Source organism: Heterodontus francisci, chromosome 10 (assembly GCF_036365525.1).
Source record: "Heterodontus francisci isolate sHetFra1 chromosome 10, sHetFra1.hap1, whole genome shotgun sequence".
Lineage (NCBI taxonomy): Eukaryota > Metazoa > Chordata > Chondrichthyes > Heterodontiformes > Heterodontidae > Heterodontus > Heterodontus francisci.
In genome coordinates, this window is record NC_090380.1 from 48,368,293 (window position 1) to 48,394,077 (window position 25,785).

Sequence of the window (25,785 nt, forward strand, 5' to 3'; positions counted from 1 at the left end):
GAATGATTTTACATTCTAATCACAGAAAAGGCAAAGAGACACGACAATGATTACTTGAGAGATTGAATGAATTTTTATTAAACATTAATAAATTTAAATGTTAATAACTTTAAACCTTTATCGAAAGAGTCAGTTTGAGGATAACATTTCACTGATTTGTGAATAGAAGTGGGCTGGCTGCTCTGGGTGAAAGCCAGATTTGAATTGTTCTGTCCGCAAAAAATAATTTTCAATGAATTTTTGTCAGTGACGAATTACAAAATTGAGAAATGTTTAATAATGGGAAAGAAATGGACCACACTCAAAATGTATTGGTGCTCACAAGATTTTCTTGTTTAAATTAATAAACCAAATTAACACCTAAATAATCATGAAAATTCAATTCAAAACAAATCATATTTTTAGATTCAATTTATAATTGTGTATTTTTAGAACTATTTGCTAAATATGCTGAAGTGCAACACCAAGGTCGGGGTATGCCTCATTGGAACAGAAACATGAAAACAATAACTCCCATCAGCTTACTGGGTGAATGCACCTTAAGGTGTGGGCACTAATTCATACAGACAAGAATGTCCTGGGTTTTATTCCCAATCTGTACCGAATGACCTACCATCAATTGATGCAGCAACATCGCCCTCATTTACAAGCAGAAGGGGGAGAGGGCAGAAATCAGAAATTGGCGGCCCATCTCACTGCTTAATGTTGATTACAAGATTCTGTCCAAAGTCATAGCCAGTCGAGTCAAGTCTGCTCTGGAGTTGGTGATTCACCCCGATCAGACCTGTACTGTACCCGGCAGGAAGATCTCTGATAGTCTCGCGCTACTCAGGGATACGATCGCCTACGTACGGGACAGGAGGGTGGACACCTGCCTCATCAGCCTGGACCAGGAGAAGGCTTTTGACAGGATATCGCACACCTACATGATGGACGTGCTTTCCAAAATGGGGTTTGGGGAGGGAATCTGCAATTGGATCCAACTGCTCTACACAAACATCAGTAGCGCAGTGTCAATCAACGGGTGGGAATCTGAAAGTTTCCCGATCAAATCTGGAGTCAGACAGGGCTGTCCTCTGTCCCCGGTCTTGTTTGTTTGCTGTATTGAACCCTTTGCTGAGTCTATTAGGAAGGATGCGAGCATAAGAGGGGTGACAATCCCAGGCAGCGGAGGCACTCAGGTCAAAACCTCCCTGTACATGGATGACGTCGCCGTCTTCTGCTCGGATCCGCTGTCCGTGCGCAGACTGATGAGCATCTGCGACCAGTTCGAACTGGCCTCGGGAGCCAAAGTTAACCACGGCAAGAGCGAGGCCATGTTCTTTGGGAACTGGGCTAACCGATCCTTTGTCCCCTTCACCGTCAGGTCAGACTACCTTAAGGTGTTGGGGATATGGTTCGGAAGGGCCGGGGCGTGCACCAAAACATGGGAGGAGCGAGTAGCCAAGGTACAACAAAAGTTGGGCATGTGGGGGCAGCGATCTCTCTCCATTGTGGGTAAGAACCTGGTCATCAGGTGCGAGGCGCTCACGTTGTTGCTCTACGTGGCGCAGGTCTGGCCCATACCCCACTCCTGTGCCGTGGCAGTCACCCGAGCCATTTTCCGCTTCGTCTGGGGATCTAAAATGGACCGGGTCCGGAGGGACACGATGTTCAAATCTCTGGACATGGGCGGGAAAAATGTACCCAACGTGGCCCTCATGCTGATGACCACCTTCGTGTGCGGCTGCATCAAGCTATGTGTAGATCCCCAGTACGCAAACTCCAAGTGTCACTACGTGCTGAGGTTCTATCTGTCCCCGGTGTTGCGAAGGATGGGCCTGGTCACATTGCCGCGGAACGCACCATGCAGTTGGGCGGCGCCGTACCACCTATCCTTCGTGGAGCAGTTTCTGCGGAAAAACACCTTTGACCACCGGTCCATCAGGCAGTGGTCTGCACGGAATGTCCTCAAGGCCCTACGGGAAAAGGAAACGGTGGATCCTGTCGGATGGTTCCCCGAGCAGACCGTCAAAGTCATTTGGCGGAATGCCTCATCACCAGAACTTTCAAACAAGCACCAAGACGTAGCTTGGCTGGTGGTGAGAAGGGCCCTCCCCGTCAGATCCTTCATGCACACCCGAAGTCTCGCCCCCTCCGCACAGTGCCCCCGCGTTGGCTGTGGTGGGGAAGAGACGGTCGCCCACCTCCTCCTGGAATGTGCCTTTGCAAAGCAGGTGTGGAAAGAGATGCAGTGGTTTTTGTCAAGGTTCATCCCAAGCAGCTCTGTAACACAGGAGTCTGTGCTCTACGGGCTGCTCCCAGGGACGCACACCGAGACAAACATCAACTGCTGCTGGAGGACTATCAAATCGGTGAAAGACGCCCTTTGGTCTGCCCGAAACTTGCTGGTCTTCCAGCGCAAAGAGTTGTCCACCACCGAATGTTGCAGACTGGCACATTCCAAGGTCCAGGACTACGTGCTGAGGGACGCACTAAAGCTTGGGGCAGCTGCAGCAAAGGCTCAATGGGGAAAGACCACAGTGTAAGGTTCCCCCACCAAGCTGGACTGAGGGGCTGGATCCATGGGAAACCCCTCGAACTGTATCGTTAATATTCTGAATTGCTGTAAATGTAAAACTGTAATTGACATGACAATTGTGAAACGGAAGGGTTGGGAAGAAACACATGACAGTATTGAAGGAAACTGATCTCCCTTGCAATGTTTGTATTTTTTGGTGCTGTTTGGAAACTGTTTGGCAATGTAATTTTTACAGATTTTTATGAATAAAGTATATTTTGGAAATAAAAAAAAAGCAACTGGAGGTATTACAAAGGGCATTAGCAGCCCTGAGTTTGGAATGGGTTCCTGTCCCTGATCACTATCCAGCTATCTATGCTGGGTGTCTTGAGTGTGTAAGATGCTTGGATGACAGATTGGGCTCTGCGTTGATGCCCCTTACAATTGACTGACCTTCTGACACTCACCTGCTCACACATGCAGAATGGTCACTTTAGCAAGGCATTGGAGGGCGACCAGCAGCAGAAGAACTGCACCTAGCAAGGGGTCCACACCTGGGGGAGAGGAGGGAATAAAACAAGTGAAGTACCAGACAGATGTCAATGCCTGATGACAATTTCCCCGCCTAAGCAAATTGGGAGCTAAGACTGATTTCAAGGCTGTTTCAGATATTGGATTGTGATTGACTGCAGCATGCGCCGTGTATGCTGCAGAGTCATAGAGTTATACAGCACAGAAACAGGCCCTTCGGCCCATCATGTCTGTGCCAGCCATCAAGCACCTAACTATTCTAATCCCACTTTCCGGCACTTAACCCGTAGCCTTGTATGCTATGGCGTTTCAAGTATTCATCTAAATACTTCTTAAATGTTGTGAGGGTTCCTGCCTCTACCACCTCTTCAGGCAGTGCATTCCAGATTCCAACCACCCTCTGGGTGAAATTCTTTTCCTCAAATCCCCTCTAAACCTCCTGCACCTTACCTTAAATCTATGCCTCCTGGTTATTGACCCCTCCACTAAGGGAAAAAGTTTCTTCCTATCTAACCCATCAATGCCCTTCATAATTTTGTATACCTCAATCATGCCCCCCTCAGCCTTCTCTGCTCTAAGGAAAACAACCCTAGCCTTTTCAGCCTCTCTTCATAACTGAAATGCTCCAGCCCAGGCAACATCCTGGTGAATCTCCTCTGCACCCTCTCCAGTGCAATCACATCCTTCCTATAGTGTGGTGCCCAGAACTGTATACAGCTGTGGCCTAACTAGCAGTCCGATTTCTCCAAATGAACAGTAGCCAAATCAATCAATGATCCTCCAAATGAACAGTAGCCAAATCAATCAATGATCTTTATAGTGAATACTGGAGACTAACAGTAAAAAGTATGTAATAAAAACTTTTACTAACCTGACTGCTGCCTCCCCCCGTACCTCCCCCTCCCCTGCCGTTACCGAACTTTTCCCACCCGTCAACCCCCCAGATCTAGATCTTTTCCCCTCATGGTGGGTCAGGTGTCAGGGTTTCCACCGGCTGAACAGTGTCGTCTTCACTTGCCTCTCAGGACCTGATGGGCATTCCCAACACGCTGGTCGCATCGCGATGACAGACGAGGACAAATTTCACATTTTCACAGTTTCAGCATGGTGGTTCGTGTTTATCCAGCATCTTCAGGAGATGAAGGGAGAAATTGTTATCAAAATATTTTTGTTTGCATAATTCAAACCTATTTGTACCTTCTAACTTCCTTGTGCCAAGAATAATTCTGTATATTCTACAGGAACTTGCTCTGAACAATTCAGCTGACCTACCTTTACTAGTGGCTGATTGTAGCCTAGCAACAGTGGCCAGCACTAAAGCTGCGTCAGCCTGACTGGGCATTCGAGAAGAAAATATCCTGACAGGTTTTTTTTTAAACTAATTAAAATCTTATCTGTGAAAATTGAATTAATTGCTAAATGCAGTCAGCAGAATGTGCATTTTACACAGTGTTTGCACAATGTGTACCGTGATTTATAGCAAACTTGCCTGTTGTGAGATGGCATTCAATTCCATGTACCTTCACAGTGTTTTGAAATAGTGCTGCCAAGTTTCTTTTGTGTGTCTGGTGGTGTTGAAATCCCAGCTTGATGTATGTGCCCAGATTTCCTGCAGTGCAGACAATTTCAGGAGATTTGCATTGGGTATCGCTGCTAACCTGGTGTTCATTTCCTATTGCACAGCCTTCTTCATTCTTGGTTCCCAGAGCTGGGAATTCTTGTCCTGATTGAACTTTGGAGTCAATGACCAGAATTTTATGCCCCCGCAGGAACGGGCTGGCGGTGGTGGGGGGAGGGTTGTAAAATTCAGTGGGAGGCAAGGGATGGGCAAGGGATGCCTTTCCCGTTGCCTTCCCGCCCTGCTGCAATTTTAAGAGTGGTGGTGGTCGGAAACAGCCTGCCCACCCCAGGCCATTTAAGGCCTGTAAGTGGCCCAATAGTTGCCACTTAAGGGCCTCGTCCCACCTCAGGAGCGCCCAGTAAAGGTTGGCGGCGTCCTCGCGGGCTGGAGGGGGCCCTTCTGATCAGGCATGCTGTGCCCCATGTAGGGTGACCCCCTACGGCACAAGCTGCCCTCACTGCAGCACATTCCTCCCCCCTCCACCCCACACCCAACCCCACCTTGTCTTGCCGGGGTCTTGCTGATTGTCCCTGGCGAGGCCCCACACAGTTACCTTGATTCCTGGGCCTCCTCCATTGCTGCTCCTGGTGGAGCTACCGGGACTGTGAGCTGCCGGCCCGCTGATTGGCCGGTAGCTCTCGAAGGCGGGATCTCCTGCCTCAGATGGGCGGAAGGCCCACCCAAGGCCAATTAAGGGCCTAGGCTATGTAAAATCATAGCATAACTCCCAGGACCGGCAGAGGCGGGCTCACCTCCGACTTTTTGGCTGGTGGGCAGGGCCTCCAGGCCAACGTAAAATTCTGGCCAATATCTTTGAGCTATTTTGATTACCAATTCCATTGTATATCCATTGGAAGTTGGCAACAAAAATCAACAAAAGGCTGAAGTAATTTTGCTGTCTTCTTAGGAGCTGAGATTTGAATAACTTTTCTAGTAAATAAAGCAGCATATATATTTAAATCAGCAATTACAGGGGCTGATTAAGTTAACGGACAGAAATTTAGATCAAAGGAAGTAGCTTATAAGGTTGCCAGAAAAAGTGTTAGGCCTGAGGATTGGGAGCAATTTAGAATCCAGCAAGGGATGACCAATAAACAGATAAAGAAAGGGAAAAGAGAATATGAATGCATGCTGGTGAGAAACATAAAGATGGACTGTAAAAACTTATTTATATATGTGAAAAGGAAAAGATTAGCAAGGACAAATGTGGGTCCATTACAGGCGGAGACAAGAGAATTTATGATGGAGAATAGAGAAATGGCAGAGAAACTAAATAATTACTTTGTGTCTGTCTTCACGGAGGAAGATACAGAAAATCTCCCAGAAATACCAGGGAACCAAGCGATGAGGAACTGAAAGAAATTGGTATCAATAAAGAGGTAGTACTCAAAAAATTAACTGGATTGAAGGTTGCATGCTAGCTCTGGACCAGATGAGCTATATCCCAGAGTGTTGAAGGACGTGGCTTTAGAGATAGTGAATGCATTGGTGGTAATCTTTCAAAATACTATAGATTCTGGAAAGGTTCCTGCGAACTGGAAAGTTGCAAAATGTAAGAAAGGAGGGAGAGAGAAAACGGGGAACTACAGACCTATTAGTTTGGTGTAAGTGGAGGGAAAATGTTAGAATCTATTATAAAGGTTGTGATAACTAGACAGTTAGAAAATAATGACATGATTGGACTGAGTCAACATAGATTTATGAAGGGGAAATCATGTTTGACAAGCCTGTTGGAGTTTTTTGAGAATGTTACTTATAGGATAGATAAACGAGAACCAATGGATGTGGTGTATTTGGATTTACAGAAGGCTTTTGATAAGTTCACACACAGGAAGTTAGTAAACAGTGTTAGAGCACATGGGATTGAGGGTAATATACTGCAATGGATTGAGAATTGGTTAACAGACAGAAAACAGAGAGTAGGAATAAACGGGTCATTATCAGGATGCAGGCTGTTACTCGTGGCGTACCACAAGGATCAGTGCTGGAGCCACAGCAGTTCACAATCTATATAAGTGATTTGGTTGTGGGGACCAAATGTAATATTTCCAAATTTGTTGATGACTCAAAACTAGGTGGGAATGTAAGTTGTGAGGAGGATGCAAGTAGGCTTCAAGGGGACTTGAACAGGTTAAGTAAATGGGCAAGAACATGGCAGATAGAATATAGTGTGAATAGGAGTGAAGTTATCCACTTTGGTAGAAAAAACAAAAAGGCAGAGTGTTTCTTAAATGGTGAGAGATTGGAAAACATTGATGTCCAAAGGGACCTGGGTGTTCTTGTTCAAGAGTCACTGAAAGCTAGCATGCAGGTGCAGCAAGCAATTAGGAAGGCAAATGGTATGTTGGCCTTCATCGCAAGGGGTTTTGAGTACAGGAGTAAAGATGTCTTACTGCAATTGTGTACAGCCTCGGTGAGACCGCATCTTGAGTATTGTGTACAGTTTTAGTCTCCTCATCTAAGGAAGGATATACTTGCCATAGAGGGAGTACAACAGAGGTTCACCAGACTAATCCCTGGGATGGCGGGATTGTCTTATGAGGCGAGATTGAGGAAACTGGACCTGCATTCTCTAGAGTTTTGAAGAATGTGAGGTGATCTCATTGAAACTTACAAAATTCTTACAGGACGTGACAGGGTGGATGTAGATAGGATGTTTCCCTTGGCCAGTGAGTCTAGGACCAGGGGACATAGTCTCATAATAAGGGGCAGGCCATTTAAGACTGAGATGAGGAGGGTTTCTTCACTCAGAGGGTGGTGAATCTTTGGAATTCTCTACCCCAGAGGACTGTGGAAGCTCAATCATTGAGCATTTTCAAGACAGAAATTTGTAGATATCTGGATACTAATGACATCAAGGGATAGCTTAGGAAAGTGATGTTGAGGTAAATAATCAGCCATGATCTAATTGAATGGCGGAGTAGTCTTAACGGGCCGAATGGCCCACTCCTGCTCCTATGTTCCTAAATTTAGGGGCTGAGGGCTCATGATTCTGTGACGAGTGTTCCTTGTGAGAGCCTCTTCCCTCCAGGAATTGGGGAATCAGTCCTATGATTCTTAAACAGATCTTCTAGAAAATGAGGATAATAGACAAATTATTGTATTGCAGTATTATTACCTTTTCTTTTACAAACACCTGTCCTAAAGGCAGTGGCTCTTGCTGCAATATGGTCCATGGTCATTGTGTTCCTCCAGTATCTCACGCAAGAGGCAATTCTTCACATGTAAGTTTAGACAAGGGAGTATTAACAAGCTATTCAACTGTGGGCATCCTCACAACCAAGTTGTAGGGTTGTATTTTACCACCCCTCTGGGGATGGCCTGGGATGCAGGGGTCCTGTAGAATGACCAGAAAAGGCAGGGGTTGAAGCCCATTGTCTTCACGCGCCATGCCATCTTGCCAGCGGCAGAGAAGGGTGAGTTCTGCCCTCCCGTTCAGAGGCCAGTTGAGCCACTTGTGGCCAATTAAGGGCCTCTTTCTGCTGACGCTTTTCATACCTCCACTGGTAGCCTCCCTGCTGGTTCGGAGGGGGTGTGGGGAGGCGCCTCCTATTCGGGCACTAACTGGCCCATATAGGGGCCTTCCGGCAGCAATAACCACCCCATGGCAATCCCCCTGCCACGTCGCCAGGGGCTGGCCCCAGTGCCCCCAGACCCCATTTACCTATTTGGGAGGATGGCGTGAGAGGCCTGCTTTAGGTTGGGAAAAAGAACCTGACCTGGCCCGAATCCCTCCGATTTTGCCCCGAGCCCGACCTAACCCGAACCTGTCACTACTCGGCTCAACCCGACCCTCCGTTTACTTGTCTTCCTGACATCGAACCTGCAAGAAGCTGCAGTGCATGTGCGAGACGTAATAGTGACGTCACTCGCTCACTGCGCAGACTCAGTTTCGTCCCAGACTCCCAGCTTAGGTAATTTTTTTTTATTTTTAATACTTACCAGCAGAGCACTTACCGTGTGTGTCTGGCCCAGCCCGACCCGACCCAAGCCTGAAAGCCGGCCCCGGAAGATGGGCCTGACCCGACCCGAACCTGACACATGTCGTCAGGTTCGGGTCGGGTAGCAGGCCTCTAGATGGCGTCATTCCATAGCATCTTCTTCCAGGTGCAGTACTAGCAGTGGCCACCGCTCCCAGTGACACTGCTGAGACAAAGAATAAGAACAGACTGTTGAGCTATTGGCCCTCCGATTGGCTGGCAGCTCCTGGAGGCAAGAGGCCATTCTTTAAAGTGACAGCAGCCCCGGTGGCAACGAATTAGTTTTCTGACCCCATTAAATTAGACAGAGGCTCCAGTAAATAGCTGAGGTGGAGTCACCCCCGGATTTCCAGCTCGTTGTCGGGTCCCCGCCACAAGCATAAAATTCATCCCCTAATTTAATTTGACATCCAAAAATACAAATGTATTTTCCTGCAAGGGTCATTGAATGGTGATCAAGAGCTGCAACCTTGACTGATTTTTTTTTATCCTCTCTACTCACGGGCAGCGAGGCTAATAGAAGCCTCTATTCTGCTTCCTTGGTGAGATCAACTAGCTCAGCTGAAAACTGAACCTGGGACCTCCTGGCCTGTTTAGCTTAGTTTACACACTACCTTTACCAACTGAGCTGTGAGAGCAGCTCACCAGTGTTATTATATGCCCATGTCTGTTTAACTTGTCAGTAGCAAACTATTCTATGTTGAATGTGAAGCAAACCTGTGCTGAGAATTGCCTTCTCCCCTGCTAATTGTCTTATTCCCTGTTCTGAAGGCTGTAACATGCTGGCTTGTTCAGTTCCATAGCTGTCAGCCATCCTCCTGTAATTCCAGTAAGACAGAATATCTGTAGAAGTGGAGATGAGGTGAAAATTAATAGGCAGGATGTACTAGCGAGGCTGTCTGTGCTTAGAGTGGATAAGTCACCAGATCCAGATGACTTGTACCTCAGGTTGCTAAAGGAAGTGGGAGTGGAGACAGTGAAAGGGCTTCCCATAACCTTCCCTAGATAAGGAGGAGGTACCAGAGCATTGGAGAGTGGCAAATGTCACACCGTTTTTCAAGGAAGTGTAAGGACGTTCCTAGTAACTACAGGCTAGTCAGTTTAACATCTGTGGTGGGTAAGGTTTTAGAAATAATAATCAGAGAAAAAAATCAACAGGCACTAGGAGAGTTTTGAGTTAATTAGGGAAAGCCAGCACAGGTTTGTAAAAGGCAGATCGTTCTTGGCTAATCTAATTGATTTTTTTGATGAAGTAACAGAAAAGTTTGAAGGGAAAGCACTGGATGTAGTTGATATGGATTTTAAGAAAGCCTTTGACAAAGTACCACATAAAAGGCTAGTTACCAAAATTGAATAAAACATTGGCTTAAGGACAGAAAACAGTGAGTCATGGTAAATAGGTTTTCAGACTGGAGGATGGGAGTGGTGTTCCCCAAGGGTCAGTGCTAGAACCATGGTTTCTTTTTCATATACATAAAGGACTTGGATATAGAAATACAGAGTAAAATTTCAAAAATTGCCAGTGATACCAAACTTAGAGGTATGGCAGACAGTGAGGATGAAACCAGTCAACTGCAACAGGACATAGATAGGCTAGCAGACATAGATAGGGCAGACAAGTAGCAAATGGAATTTAATTCAGAGAAATGTGAGGTGATGCATTTTGGTAAAAGGGATAGGGTGAGGCAGTATAGACTAAATGGTACAGTTCTAAAGAGTATGCAGGGACAGAGGGACCTGGGGGTTCATGTGCATAGATCTTAAAATGTGGCAGGACATATTGAGAGTGTAGTTAGCAAAGCATATGTGATCTTGGGCTTCATAAGTGGAGGTATTGAGTACAAAAGCAGGGAGGTTATGCTGAACCTTTATAAAGCTCTGGTTAGGCCACAGTTAGTATATTGCATCCCATGCTGGACATCAGGAAGGATCTGAGGGTCCTTGAGAAGGTGCAGAGGAGATTTACCAGAGTGGTTCCAGGGATGAGGGATTTCAGCTACAAGATTAGGTTGGAGAATCTAGGGTTAATCTTTTTGGAGCAACCGAGATTGAGGGGAGATTTGATAGAGGTGTGCAAGATTATGACAGGTTCGGTTGGGTAGACAAAGAAAAGCTGTTCCCATTAACTGATGGTATAAGGGCTAGGGGGCACAGATTATGTTTTTGGGCAAGAGATGCATAGGGGATATGAGGAGAAACTTTTTAACGCAGTGAGCAGTATGACCTGGAATTTGCTGCTGGCGAGGGTGGTGGAAGTGGAGACGATGAATGATTTCAAAAGGAAATTGCATTGGCAATTCAGGGAAATAAAGCTACAGGGCATGGGGATAGAGCCGGGGAATGGGACTGATTGGATTGCTCTGCAGAGAGCCGGCATGGACTCGACGGGCCGAATGGCCTTCTTCTGTGCCGTTATGACTCTAACTTCCCCAAGTGTCCATTCTTCACCCTGAGAGTCTATATACAAAAACAACTTGCATTTATATAGTGCCTTCTATGTTAAAAAAAAATCCCAAGGTGCCTTGCAGAATAACAACAACTTTTGAGTAGTACAAGAGTTCAGAGAGATGACTGAAAGCATAGTCAAAAAGGTAGGGTTTGAGAAGGCTTCTGAAGGTAGAGAGAGCAGTAGCAAGGCAAAGGGGTTTTAGGGAGAGTGTTCTAGACAGTCGGGCTGAAATAGCTGAAGGCTGTCTCATCAATGATAGAAGGGATGCACAGAAGCCAAAATTGGAAGAGTGTAAAGTACGGGCAAGGACATCAGGCTGAGGGAGCTTACAGAGAAAAGGTAATGTGCAACAGTAGATTGATTTGTAAATGAGGATGTGTTTTGAACTTTGTATGATGGGGGCATAGAATCAATGAAAATGGCAAGGACTGGTCTGATGGGCGAACGGAGGATTGGATGTAAGCAGTGCAATGATGGATTCATTGGGGTTTGTGTAGGGTGGATATTGGGGAACAATTGAGGAAAGCTTTGGAGACATTTATTCTGTAGGTGATAAAAGAATGGCTAAGGGTTTTGATGGAGGTAAAGTGATGTTGCAGAAGTGGAAGTACTCTGTTGTTTTAATGGATAGAATATGAAACTTCAAGCACACCTGGCACTGAGGGCATGCACTGTCTGCTTCAACCAGAATGATATTTTTGTGAAGAAGCACCACTTTTCAATTAGGAATGGCATCATTTAGCTGTTCATTTAGAATCAGAGGAGGAAAGAACTAAACTATCTCTCTGAGATACATGGAGATGTTGTCCAACTTGGCTGTTTAATGAAACTAAGGTCCTCTTGAGAAGATTGGACTGCTCAACGTCCACAAAGAAATGACTTCATATAAATCTCACTGTTCCTTTTTTCAGTCCAGAAAAAATGTCAGCAGTGACGTTCATGTCTTTTACAAGTTACATGTGTGCATTGTACCAGGAGAGGCAATAATTATCCTGCCAGTTTTTGAAAGGAGCAGGACTTCTTTGGCATGATTATTGTTATGACCGAGGTGAGAGGAGTGCACTGTCTTTTCTAGTTCCACATCTCCACAGGTCGGAACATATATTTAAATGTTTACCCGGTTACTGATACAGCCAATCATATACTCTATTTTTTATCCCAGAATAAAATGCACCAACCAGGTTTCTTTAATAAATACAAAATTATCAGTTTATTATATAAAACAAAACTTAACCAGTAACGAAGCAAAGAATTAACACACTGATTGAAATATGAAAGTTCAGTTTTTAAATTCCCTAGTTACAATCACACACACTGGAAAAAAAAAGAGAAATTCTCTCTGCAGAGGTCTGGTCCAAAAAAAAGACAAAAAAGACTACTTTGGTCAAATACTTGCTAATTGAAAAAAAGAGATTATGGAAGGAAGTCAGTTGTCCCTTTTTTGGTCTGGCATCCGGGTATACGGAGACGGGTCACTGGGATCATTTCAGAAGCAGTCTGTTCTGGAGATATCGAGAATTATTCTAGTTGGCTTTCTAGGAGAAATGTGGCATCAGGGTTTTCCGCCAGCACACACTTGAATCGCAGGATTTTTTTCCCAGCTTCTCAGAAGCTATACAGCACCAAGGATTTGAGCTCTCCAACACTGGATCTTTGCACGATTTCTTCAAAAAAGGTTGAGAAGGATGTGAGCTGGGTGGTTTACTTTTCCCTTGACAGGAAAACATCAACTGTTTTCAAGCAGTTCACACCCCAACTAAACTTAAAACAATGTCCAAACCCCAAACAGAGAGTCGACCTCCTGACCTCCATAAAATTTGATATGTCGCATCTCCGTAACCATTTTTCCCCAGGTCTGTTGTTTCCTGAGCCCAAAGCACATGACTTCCAGCACAAATGTTTTTCAAATAGCATCTCAAGTGTCCTTTTGGTGAACCTGGCAAAAAAAAAACACATCCATGGAAACTTTGCAGTTTTCAACACAAGTCCTTAAAAAAAATTTTTAAAAGGAAGCACTTTCGTAACATTATCAATTCAATATTAAATGGAGTGAATCCCACTGCTGAGGTTCTGCCACTTTCCATATGTGAATATTTCACTTTGTCAATGTATCTTTGAATTATAAAATCTCATTTGTCTTAACTTCTCAAACATTTTTTCATCACCCCTATCAAAAAAGATTTTTAAGACCATTTTTTTTTCACAAGTTTAAGTGCCATGAAGTTTTTACATACTTGAAAGAATTTATTGGTGAGGTGGAGAAAGAAAATGCTTCACTTATAACTGGAACTCTAAAGTTGAATTGAAGCATTTGTTCTATCTGGCCTTCTTTGGCTCAGATTACTATCTTGAAATCGAGCTTGAAGTCCCTCCATTTCTGTCTCTGGAGCCATTCACAACCCAAAGGTCATTGTCTGCCCTCTCAGGTGGACATAAAAGACCCCATGGCACTATTTTGAAGAAGAGCAGGAGAGTTACCCTGGTGTCCTGGCCAATATTTATCCCTCAATCAGCATCACAAAAAAACAGATTATTTGGTCGTCATTATTAATATTGCTGTTTGTGGGAGTTTGCTGTTTGCAAATTGGCTGCAGTATTTCCTACATTAAAACAGTGACTGCGCTTCAAGGCTTCATTGGTTGTAAAATGCTCTGGGATGTCTGGTGGTTGCAAAAGGTGGTATGCAAATGCAAGTCATTTTTTAATAACATTTTGGCAGTGATCTCACATTTTCTGACAAAAAGGAGTCAGCATTGGCTCAGTGTAGTATTCCTGCCTCTAAGTCAAAAGGTTTATGTCTTACTTCAGAGTCTAGAGCACATAATCTAGGCTGACACTTCAGTACAGTACAGAAGGAGCTGCACTGTCACAAGTTCCCTCTCAGATGGATATAAAGAATTCCTTTTCAAAGAGAATGAGAGTCTCTCCTAGTATCCTGGCCAATATTTATCCTTCAACTCACACCACTAAAACGGATTTTCTGGTTATTTTTCTCATTGGTGTTTGTGTTACCCCTCTGTGTTTAATTAGCTCCAGCATTTGCTCACAATACGACAGGACAATACAGCTATACTTCAAAATAGTTCGTTGGCTGTGAAGCACTTGGGGTGTCCTGAGGGCATGAAACACACTATATAAATGCAAGTTATTTCTTTCTTCGAAATGCCCGATTACCTAACACTCAGCAACAAAGATTTGGTAGATGATTGGCATAGAATTAATCTGATACATTTGTTTCTTCACAAAATAATGAATATCAATCTGTGCTTCCTAATAACATGATACGTGGAGTGATCCAGATTATACAATTGGTGAGATTCTTGCCTCTGTGGAAAACTTCCATTCTGTTGAATGTTGACAGCTATCATGTGCATGCAGTTAATATAATTATTTTAACAGTATGGTCCATAAACTTGAGCTCATCCAAAATTCTGCTGCCCTTATCCTAACTTGCTCCAAGTCCCATTCATGCTGATCTACATTGGTTCTTGGTCGAGTAATGCCTTAATTTTAAAATTCTCATCCTTGTTTTCAAACCCCTCCATAGCTTCGCCCCTCTGTTTCTCTGTAATCCCCTACAACACTCCAAAGTATCTTCACTCTAATTTTTTTTTTATTCTTTCATGGGATGCAGGCGTCACTGGCCAGGCCAGCATTTATTACCCATCCCTAATTGCCCTTGAGAAGGTGGTGGTGAGCTGCCTTCTTGAACTGCTACAGTCTATTTGGGGTAGGTATACCCACAGTGCTGATAGGAAGGGAGTTCCAGGATTTTGACCCAGCGACAGTGAAGGAACGGCGATATAGTTCCAGGTCAGGATGGTGTGTGACTTGGAGGGGAACTTGCAGGTGGTGGTGTTCCCATGTATCTGTTGCTCTTGTCCTTCAAGGTGGTAGAGGTCGCGGGTTTGGAAGGTGCTGTCGAAGGAGCCTTGGTGCGTTGCTGCAGTGCATCTTGTAGATGGTACACACTGCTGCCACTGTGCATCGGTGGTGGAGGGAGTGAATGTTTGTATATGGGGTGCCAATCAAGCGGGCTGCTTTGTCCTGGATGGTGTCGAGCTTCTTGAGTGTTGTTGGAGCTGCACCCATCCAGGCAAGTGGAGAGTATTCCATCACACTCCTGACTTGTGCCTTGTAGATGTTGGACAAGCTTTGGGGAGTCAGGAGGTGAGTTACTCGCCTCAGGATTCCTAGCCTCTGACCTGCTCTTGTAGCCACGGTATTTATATGGCTACTCCAGTTCAGTTTCTGGTCAATGGTAGCCCCTAAGATGTTGATAGTGGGGGATTCGGCGATGGTTATGCCGTTGAATGTCAAGGGGAGATGGTTAGATTCTCTCTTGTTGGAGATGGTCATTGCCTGGCACTTGTGTGGCGCAAATGTTACTTGCCACTTATCAGCCCAAGCCTGAATATTGTCCAAGTCTTGTTGCATTTCTACACGGACTGCTTCAGTATCTGAGGAGTCACGAATGGTGCTGAACATTGTGCAATCATCAGCGAACATCCCACTTCTGACCTTATGATTGAAGGAAGGTCATTGATGAAGGAGCTGAAGATGGTTGGGCCTAGGACACTACCCTGAGGAACTCCTGCAGTGATGTCCTGGAGCTCAGATGATTGACCTCCAACAACCACAACCATCTTTCTTTGCACTAGGTATGACTCCAGCCAGCGGAGGGTTTTCCCCCTGATTCCCATTGACCTCAGTTTTGCTAGGGCTCCTTGATGCCGTACTCGGTCAAATGCTGCCTTGATGTCAAGGCAGTCACTCTCACCTCACCTCTTGAGTTCAGCTCTTTTGTCCATGTTTGAACCAAGGCTGTAATGAGGTCAGGAGCTGAGTGGCCCTGGCGGAACCCAAACTGAGCGTCACTGAGCAGGTTATTGCTAAGCAAGTGCATCTTGATGGCACTGTTGATGACACCTTCCATCACTTTACTGATGATTGAGAGTAGGCTGATGGGGCAGTAATTAGCCAGGTTGGACTTGTCCTGCTTTTTGTGTACAGGACATACCTGGGCAATTTTCCACATTGCAGGATAGATGCCAGTGTTGTAGCTGTATTGGAACAGCTTGGCTAATTTTGACCACCTGTGCAACTCTGGTTTACATCGCACCACCATTGGTAGTGACAGCCTTCAGCTATCTAGACCCTAAGTTCTGGAATCCCTGCATAACCCTCTCTGCCTCTATACTTTTACTTCCTTTTCAGATGCTCCTTAAAACCTATTTCTTTAATCAAGCTTTTGGCCATCTACCCTAATATCTCCTTCTGTGCCTTGGTGTCAAATTATGTGATCATACTCCTGTGAAGCACCTTGGGACATTTTACTATGTTCAGGGTCCTGTACAAATATAAGTTGTTGTTGATGTTGATGTTGTCCACACTCCCCTTCAACATAATAATCTTTATCAAAAGCAATCAAATAGACCTCAATGTTACATCAGTAGGACAAAGGACCTGTGAATCATTCTCATGAAAGCTAACAAAAGTTTCAACCAAATGAATTATGGATGTTCCAGCCCATAAAAGCGAGAAGAGAACAGTATAAAAAATGAAAATTATTACAGCACATTTGGATATTTGAAATTTGTGTCAAATTATATAATTCTAAATGATTGTACCTTTCAGTATCATTACAACTGGCATTGTACAATTAACAATAATAAATTAATTTTCAATAAAATTTCAGTTCTGATGTCTGAGTCTTCCAGTATCAAACAACATGAGGTGAGCCCTTGCTTCTTGAGTATGGTCCAAGGGTCATTTTTCCAACTGATACATTTTTGATGTTTTCTTGAATGATTTTGCAAAACATCATTATGTGGAAACAAATAGGTAAATTTTGCAGGGCTATGGGGAAAGAGTGGGGAAGTGGGACTAATTCAATTGCTTTTTCAAAAAAACAGCCCAGGCCTGTGCGGTTGAATGGCCTCCTTCTGTGCTATGTGATTCTATAATCTGTAAAAAGGAACAACAGGTTAACATTTTTCTTGTGAATACTTCCCAGAAGTGTAAATTAAAGATAAGAAAGATCCTTAATTGAGCTGAACAAAATAAAGCAGGGAGAACAACAGGTAAGTTTATGATGAATTATGATTCCTATCAGAGAGGGGAGTTAGTGGGTTAAATGGCCAGCAAGGATTTTTGACAGGTGAATACAAAGCCTTGGAGAAAGCGGAGATATTGTTGCTGCAGTTTCCACTAAGTTTGGTTGGACTGAAAAATCAAAGTTAGAGAGTTTAGAGTTGGAATAGGAAGGAGAATTGTCGCAGGTAGGTCAGGACCACACTTGTGGACAGAAGTTATATGTTCAACTAAACAAGTACCTGATCTGTGTTGATCTTTTCAGTGTCAAGGAGACCACACTGTGAGCAGCAAACACAATGACCTAGAGTTTCTGCTCTATTGCGCTGGTTTCTTCAGAAAACTTGCCTGAAATCAGCATAACTGGCAAAGAAATCACAGAATTTTAAGTGCAAATTGTGTTCAGCACAAATCGAGCTGCCAAGATCTTCTGTGCTAGTTTAAAAAACATTGGCTAGAAGCCAGCTCTGCTCACAAAACAGGCCGCACTACCCCCTTTCCCCCGCCTCCCCACAAACGGGTGAATTCATCACCGTTCTGAATTTCCACCCATTGGGCTCATTTGCAGGTCTTTGAGGAGGCTATAAAAATTAAGTTGGATATTTTGGGTGGAAGGACAGTAATAGGAGTGTTTTAATAGCTTTTAACTATATATACTGATTACCACACACCAATATAACTAGCAATTTCAGTAATTTAAAATTGGGTTGTTCAGAGGCAGTGTATTGACACAGTGGTTAAAAGTGTTTTTTATGATATTATGTAGAAGTATCTAAGTTGTTACTTCTTAGCCTCACACCTATGCTATTGTTTCCATGCTACAGTCTGAAGCTGAACCAGACTGTATGAAACTGTGGCATCCTAGATCACTATGTTTCTTCAATTCTGGCCTCTTGAGCATCCCTGATTTTCTTTGCTCCACCATTGGCAGACACGACTTCAGCATAAACTCATTTTAGCTTTATTAATCAAACTGCACCAAATTACCACTAAATATATTGAATATTTTTAGAGCAAAATTATTTTAAAATTACATTTTAGAACTCTGCCATGGTTCATGGCAGATTTTGCATTCAGCGATCTGAAAATAAGTTTGAGCGGAAACTCGAGGAAAAATAAATATTTTCCAAAGAAGGTGCAAGATTGCACCCAAAAGAGAAACTTTACTGTAGTGTACTACGGGAAGATATATGTGTGTATTGCTGTCTGACATTGAAGGAGCATTTGGGGCCCTGGATAATGCTTTGGAAGGAAGTGAACCAACAGATGCTGCGTCTGCTGCAGTTGCCTGTAAAGTGCCAGAGACGGACAGTAATGTAAATCAGGGGGTGGAGACGCATCGTGTGTCCAAACTGTTAAATTACTTAACATAATTACATGAACCTTTTAGCTGTCAATAGCAGCAACAACATTTGACACAGAGCCACATAAGATGTTAGGATAGGTGACCAAAAGCTTGGTCAAAGAGATAGGTTTGAAGGAATATCTTAAAGGAGGAGACAAAGATGGAGGGATTTAGGGAGAATTCTCCAGATTTTAGGACCTAGGCTGCTGAAGTCGCGTCCGCCAATGGTGGAGCAAAGAAAATCAGGGATGCTCAAGAGGCCAGAATTGAAGAAACATAGTGATCTAGGATGCCACAGTTTCATACAGTCTGGTTCAGCTTCAGACTGTAGCATGGAAACAATAGCATAGGTGTGAGGCTAAGAAGTAACAACTTAGATACTTCTACATAATATCATGTTGTTGAGAATGTTATGACTGAGGCGGGAGGAGTGCACTGCTTTTCTAGTTCCACTTCTCCACAGGTCACAACATAGATTTAAATTTTTTTCCCAGTTACCGATATGGTCAATCACATACTCTACTCTTTATCCCAGAATAAAATACACCAACCAAGTTTCTTTAATAAACAACAAAATTATCAGTTTTTTATAAAACAAGTCTTAACCAGTAGCGAAGCAAAGCATAAACACACAGATTGAAATATAAAAGTTCCCTTTTTACCTTAGCCCCTCACATACACACACACATACACACTGGTTAACCGAAAAAATAAAGAGATTTACTCTTCAGAGCTCAATTACAAAAAAAAAATGAAAAGAATACTTTGGCCAAATACTTGTTAATTCTTGAAGAAAAAGGAGAAGATATGGAAAGATATCAGACGTCCTTTGTTTTGGTTTGGCATCCCAAATACGCGTAGTTGGCAGTCACTGGGATCTTCCTAGAACAATTCTTGTCTGGCGACATTGAAGATCAGTTTGGGCAGGCTTTTCAGGAAAAATGCAGCAACAGGGGTTTCAGGCAGTTTCTTACACTTGCTTCTCAGAGCTTTTCAAAGAGATGGAAAAGTTGGCAGGCTTTTTCAAAGAGATGGAACAAGCTGAGTTGGAATTTGCTCCCTTGGCAAGTTTTCTCCAACTGACTTTTTAACACTGTCCATCCCAACTCACTGTCCAAAGCAAAACCAAAAATAATGTCACAAGATTCAAGCCTCGTGACCCCTATAAATCTTTACCTGCCACTTCTCTGTAAACATCTTCCCCAAGTCAAAAAAGCCCCTACTGGGTATTTAGCTGAAAAACAGGTACCTTCCAATAACTGTTGTTTACAAGCTCAGGCCAACAGACCTTCTGATGACCTCTTTAAAAAAAACACAGTTCCAGCATCTATGGAATCTTTTTCCAGTTTTAACACACAAATCTTCATAATTTAACAAAAATAGGAGGCACTTGTAACAAGAAGCACAAATTAATGCCCAATATTTTGTAGCTAACAAATTAATCAGATTAGTTCAGTTTGAATAATTCACCATATCTTTGTTGCTACACAATGAGACAATTATCAGAAGCTCCAAGATCACATTGCCAAGAAGTGCTTTATTGCAGATGTTATTTGTTTGCAATTTTTTGTTCTTCATTAAATTCATAGTTATAACTTCACACTTCCATTTTTTAAAGTGTTTGAAACTATTTTGCAGCAACATTTCAGGGTTTATTTTGAACTTTTCAAAAGCAGGTAAAAAAAAACAAGAAGTGTAAATGGAAAAAGCTCAGTTGAAATTCCAGAAAAATTATTATTGGTTAGAAAAAATCATTGGTAATCATTCTCATGTTGTCACCTGCTTTCTTCCCAGAAGTGTTTGTAATTTGTAATTGAGATCCAGGGAAGGAAAAGAAAGTGTGGGTATTTTAGAAAGCCAGGAGCAATATTTGGAGACCCAACTCTGCTCATCTCAGAATATGCCCTGTTAAACTATTTCCTGCACATTTAGGTTTCAAAGTTTGTTTTACCCACAAATTTGCTAGAAGTGCAAACAGATAACAGCAACGCGAGGGCAACAGGACATTTGGGACCCAGGTGAAAAACAGGACAAACATTTTCCTAACCAGTGAGATTAAAGGATTGAGAAATAATCAGAGGAAGGACTGAGAAGAAAGGTGAATTATAATGGGTGTATTCAATGTCAAGCCAGGTACAGAAAGAGAAATAAAGGGAGGGAAATAGATTGAAAGAGAAGGTAGAGTAAGAAAAAAATTACTTTAAAATTTAACATTTCTAAAATCTCCAACAGCAATTCACAACCTGAAGGAATGAGGCTTCACATTTTTATTTGTTCACTTTCTGGTGTCATGCTAGGCCCCCACCAGCCAAGAATGAGGCACATTAATTTTGTCATGAACATTGATTTTAAACTGTTACTGGAGTGAAGAAAGGACTTGTTAAACAGATCAGCTGTGGCTGGAAAATACATTTGCATATTAACTGACAGTGTTTCGAAGGACAAAGCAGCCATTCCTTGACACATTCAACCCACAATGGAATTTTGATCACCAGACATTGAAGGTGGGGCAGCTCGCACTCCGGGTTGACTGCTAAGGTGGCCGAATACTCAAATGGGCATGGTCAAACCAGCTAGTCACATGACTAATCTGCTGGGCCACTTGAATTTTTGAATTTGTGCAAAGTTTGTGGAGAAAGCTGTTTGCTCCTAGACTGAGAAGATCTCTCTCCTGTCCACTCCCATCTCTTTCTCACAAGCCTCTGAATCCACTGAAGACACATGAACCCCAAGAGAGAAATGTTTCCTACAGTGAACAAGGTTTAGGATGAGTACTGGGCCCCAACGAAAAGCAAAATCTACCTACAATCAAGGACTCTGCAGTGAGCTTGAAGAACCGTAACAACAACTCTTCAGATTTTGCCTCAAACCTTTCCACTTTATTTTTCTTCTGCTGTTTTCTGTTACTATTTGCATGTGTGTATCGCATATGGATGCTACCATGGGGCGCGGCGTCTATCCATAGGCGTTAACCGAATTAGAGTTTAAGTTTAATAAATTTCAACTTTTCTTCTTTAAACCTAAGAAAGCCTGTTTGTGCTTGTTTCTTTGCCCTATAATTGGAAAGAGGTGAACAAGGATTCACCAAGGGGGAGCTAAAAACATAGTGTGTTTAAAATTAAACCCTGTTACAGTAAGACAGGTGAAGGCTAAAAGGCAACCCTAGACCTCTTTCTCACCTGGTCGTAACAGAAATTTGGGTGCTAGCATCCGGAATTGACCCACAGACAAATGAGAGAAATTGGAAGTGGGATGCCAAATTGTTCCCAGCAAAGAAAGAGCAAGATTTCAATACAGGTTTTCTTGTGAATATGTGTGTTTGAATACTAACATGTCTGCAACTGAAGCTAGTAGCTCTCCAAGCCAGGGTGAAGTAACTTGGGATAAGTTAAAAGCACTGTCTATGGAGGAGTTGAGGAAAATGACTGAGCAGTGTGGGATTACTGTATGTGGCAAGGCTAGGAAGTCTGAACTCCTAAGACTAGTGACCAACCATTTTTCCATTGAATCTGAAGAAGGAGAAACAGTGTTAGAAGCAGACCCAGACAGGGTACTGCTAGCAAAGATACAATTGGAACAAAGGAAACTTGAATTAGAAGACAGGGAGAGAGAAAGAGAGAGAGACAGAAGAGGGAGACAGAGAGAGCCTTCCAGAAGGAACGTGAAGAAAAACAAAGACAGGAGAAGGAACAAGAGAGAAAGAGAGAATATTCCAGACAGAATGTGAAGAAAAAGAGCTAAGGCAGCTTGAGTTAACTAGGGGGCGACAGAGTAACCCCAGTGAAAGCATGGCCAATATAGAGGAGCATAATTCAGGGGTGGGTACAGAATTGTTAAAAATAGCTCAATTCATTCCAAAATTCAATGAGGAAGATGTAGAAGACTTTGTGTCCTTTGAGAAACTGGCAAGGTAGCTAAAATGGCCAGTTGAGACCTGGCCTCTTACTATAAAGCAAGATAACTGGAAAAGCCCACAATATTTATTCCCTGATGCCAGATGAAAGTTCATCAAATTACGAACTGACAAAAAATGTTATCCTCGGGGCATATGAATTAGTACCCAAAGCCGACTGCCAAAAGTTTAGAACCCTCAAGAAACAAATTAATCAAACTTATCTGGAGTTTGAAAGAAGGAAGCAGCTGGCTTTTGACCAGTGGCTGAGGGCTCTTAAAGTACAGCTCAGCTATGAGAATCTCAGGGAAATAATTCTGTTAGAGGAATTTAAAAACTCTCTCCCACTCTCAATAAAGACCCAGCTTGAGGAGCAGCGGGTTCAGAGAGCCCAGCAAGTGGCTGTTCTGGCCAGTGAGTTTTCTTTAATTTATAAGTCGGTTTCCCAGCAGAGAACCTTTCCTAGTCACCCCCACAAATCCGAAAAAGACAAAGGGTGGGAAGGTGATAGGAGTTCAAGCAATCCTGGGACAGAAAGGAAAGCAGGAGACACAGGGGGCCCTCCTCTAGCCAAAAAGGAAGGTGCTGTGAGCAAGAGTGAGACCCAGAGACCTGTGTGTTTCCATTGTAATAAGGCAGGACATTGAAAAGCTGACTGCTGGAAACTAATGGGAAAGTCGGCACGGTTCATCAGGGCACACCCACCCAGTGAAGACAGGAACCTAATGGAAAACACAGCAGAACAAGCTGTGGTTTTAACTGCAGTAAGAGTGAGACTCAGGAAGCTTACAGCTGCAAGTGCAGGAAAATTTAATAGGATTCCTGAAGGTTATCAGGGTTTTTGTGTCTGAAGGGAAAGTAACCCCATACCCCTCGAGTGGGTCAAACAAGCCCATAGTGATTCTCAGGGACACGGGAACCACTAGATCCCTTTAGCTGGGAAAAGGCCTGACCTTTCCCTCAGAGAGTGCAGTGAACATCAAAATGGTGGTGAATGGTATTGGAGGGCTGTGTATGCCTGTACCTGTACACAGGGTGCACCTGGAGTGCAACCTAGCTTTGGGACTGGTGGCCATAGGGATTGTCCCTAGTTTGCCTGTGAATGGAGTTGACCTGTTCCTAGGTAATGATCTGGCAGGGATGAAGGTGGTAGCCCCCCCCCCCCAGGAGTGAAACGAAGACTGCAGTAGGTTGGAGAGACAGGGCAGTGGCGAGAGACGGACCCCTGCAGTTTCCCTGAATGTCTCGTGGATCAGGCCATGATCAAGCCATGAGACGTGGTTGCAGGGTGACCAAGACTGGGAACTCAATATTCAAGGGTATTCGCTGTTCTGGAAAAATAGGCAAAAAGGAAAAGGAGTTGGGGTAGCTTTGTTGATAAAGGAAGGTATCAGTGGTGAGTTATGATATAGGTGCAATAGATTGTGATGTGGAATCAGTTTGGGTGGAAATAAGGAATAGCAAGGGGAAGAAGTCACGGAAGTTGTCTATAGGCCCCCGAAGAGTTGCCTCACTGTAGGACAAAGTATAAATCGGGAAATAATGGAGGCATGTAAGAAGAGCACTACAATTGTCATGGGTGATTTTAATCTACATATTGACTGGGCAAATCAGATTGGCAGAGGGAACATGGAAGACGAATTTGTCGAGTGCATCAGGGATTGTTACTTAGAGCAATACTTTGCAGAACCTACCCAGGAACAGGCTATTTTAGATCTAGTAATGTGTAATGAGGTATGATTAATAAGAGATATTGTAGTTAAGGAACCTCTAGAAGGTAGCGATCACAACATGATAGAATTTCAAATTCAGTTTGAGGGCGAGCAACTCAGCTTTCAAACCAGTGTCCTCAACTTAAACAAGGGCAATTACGGAGGTATGAAGAAAGAGTTGTCTAAAGTGGGCTGAGTAAATAGACTAAGGGGAAAGTCAGTGGATGAGCAGTGGCAGACATTTAAGCAGATATTTCATAACGCTCAGCAAAAATTTATCCCGGTCAAAAAGAAGGACTCGATGAAAAGAATGAACCACCTGTGGTTAACAAAGGTGGTGAAGGAGAGTATTCAATCAAAAACTAAGGCATACAAAGCGGTGGAAACTAGTGGTAGGCCAGAGGATTGAGATTTTTTTAGGAACCAGCAGTGGATGACTAAAAAGCGAATAAAGAGGGAGAAAATTGATTATGAAAGTAAATTGGCAAGAAATATAAACACAAATAGCAAGAGCGTCTACGGGTATATAAAAAGAGAGTAGCTAAAGTGAGAGTGGGACTCTTGGAGGATGCGACTGGAGAATTGATAAGGATGAACAGGGAAATGGCAGGTATTTTAAACCAAAATTTTGCATCGGTCTTCATGGTGGAGGACATTATAAACATCCCACAGATATCAGATAAGCAAGGAGCTATTGGGAAGAAAGATCTTGTAACAGTCTCTACCTTGAGGGACAAAGTATTTGACAAACTAATGGGACTAAAGGCAGACAAGTCGCCAGGACTTGATGACCTGCATCCAAGGGTTTTAAAGGAAGTGGCTGCAGAGATAGTGGAGGCATTGGTCAAAATATTCTAGAACTCACTGGATTCCAGGAGGGACCCAGCAGATTAGAAAACCGCTAATGTGACACCCCTGTTCAAGAAGGGAGGGAGACAAAAAGCAGGAAACTATAGGCCAGTCAAACATCGATCGTTAGGAAAATGCTGGAGTCCATTATTAAGGAAGAAATAGCAGGACATTTAGAAAAGCTTAACATAATCAAACAGTGTCAACATGGTTTTGTGAAAGGGAAATCATGTTTGACAAATTTGCTAGAGTTCTTTGAGGATATAACAAGCAGATTTGATAAAGGGGAACTGGTAGATGTCATGTATTTGGATTTCCAGAAGGCATTCAATAAGGTGCCACATAAAAGATTATTGCACAAGATAGGAGCTCACGTTATTGGGGGTAATGTATTAGCATGGATTGAGGATTGGTTAACTCACAGAAGACAGAGTCGAGATTAATGGGTCTTTTTCAGGTTGGAAAGACGTAACTAGTGGAGTGCCACAAGGATCAGTCCTAGTGCCTCAATTATTTACTATCTATATTAATGACTTGGAGGAGGGGGCAGAGTGTAATATATCCAAATTTGCTGGCAATACAAAAATAGGTGGGAGGGCATGTTGTGATGAGGACATGAGGAATCTGCAAGGGGATATAGATAGGTTGAGTGAGTGGTCAAAAACTTGGCAGATGGAGTTTAATGTAAGAAAGTATGAGGTCATGCACTTTGGTAGGAAGAATCAAAAGGCAGACTATTATTTAACTGGAGAGAGACTCCAAAAAAGTGCAGCACAGAGGGATCTGGGTGTTCTTGTGCATGAAACACAAAAA

General features: G+C 43.3%; 1 protein-coding gene across 7 annotated transcripts in view; it reads left to right on the top strand.

The window, feature by feature from the left end:
- The window catches only part of dmd (dystrophin), a 1,950,296-nt gene that overhangs the window by 1,776,841 nt on the left and 147,670 nt on the right, over window positions 1-25,785 (top strand). The gene's annotated exons all lie outside the window — the stretch shown is intronic.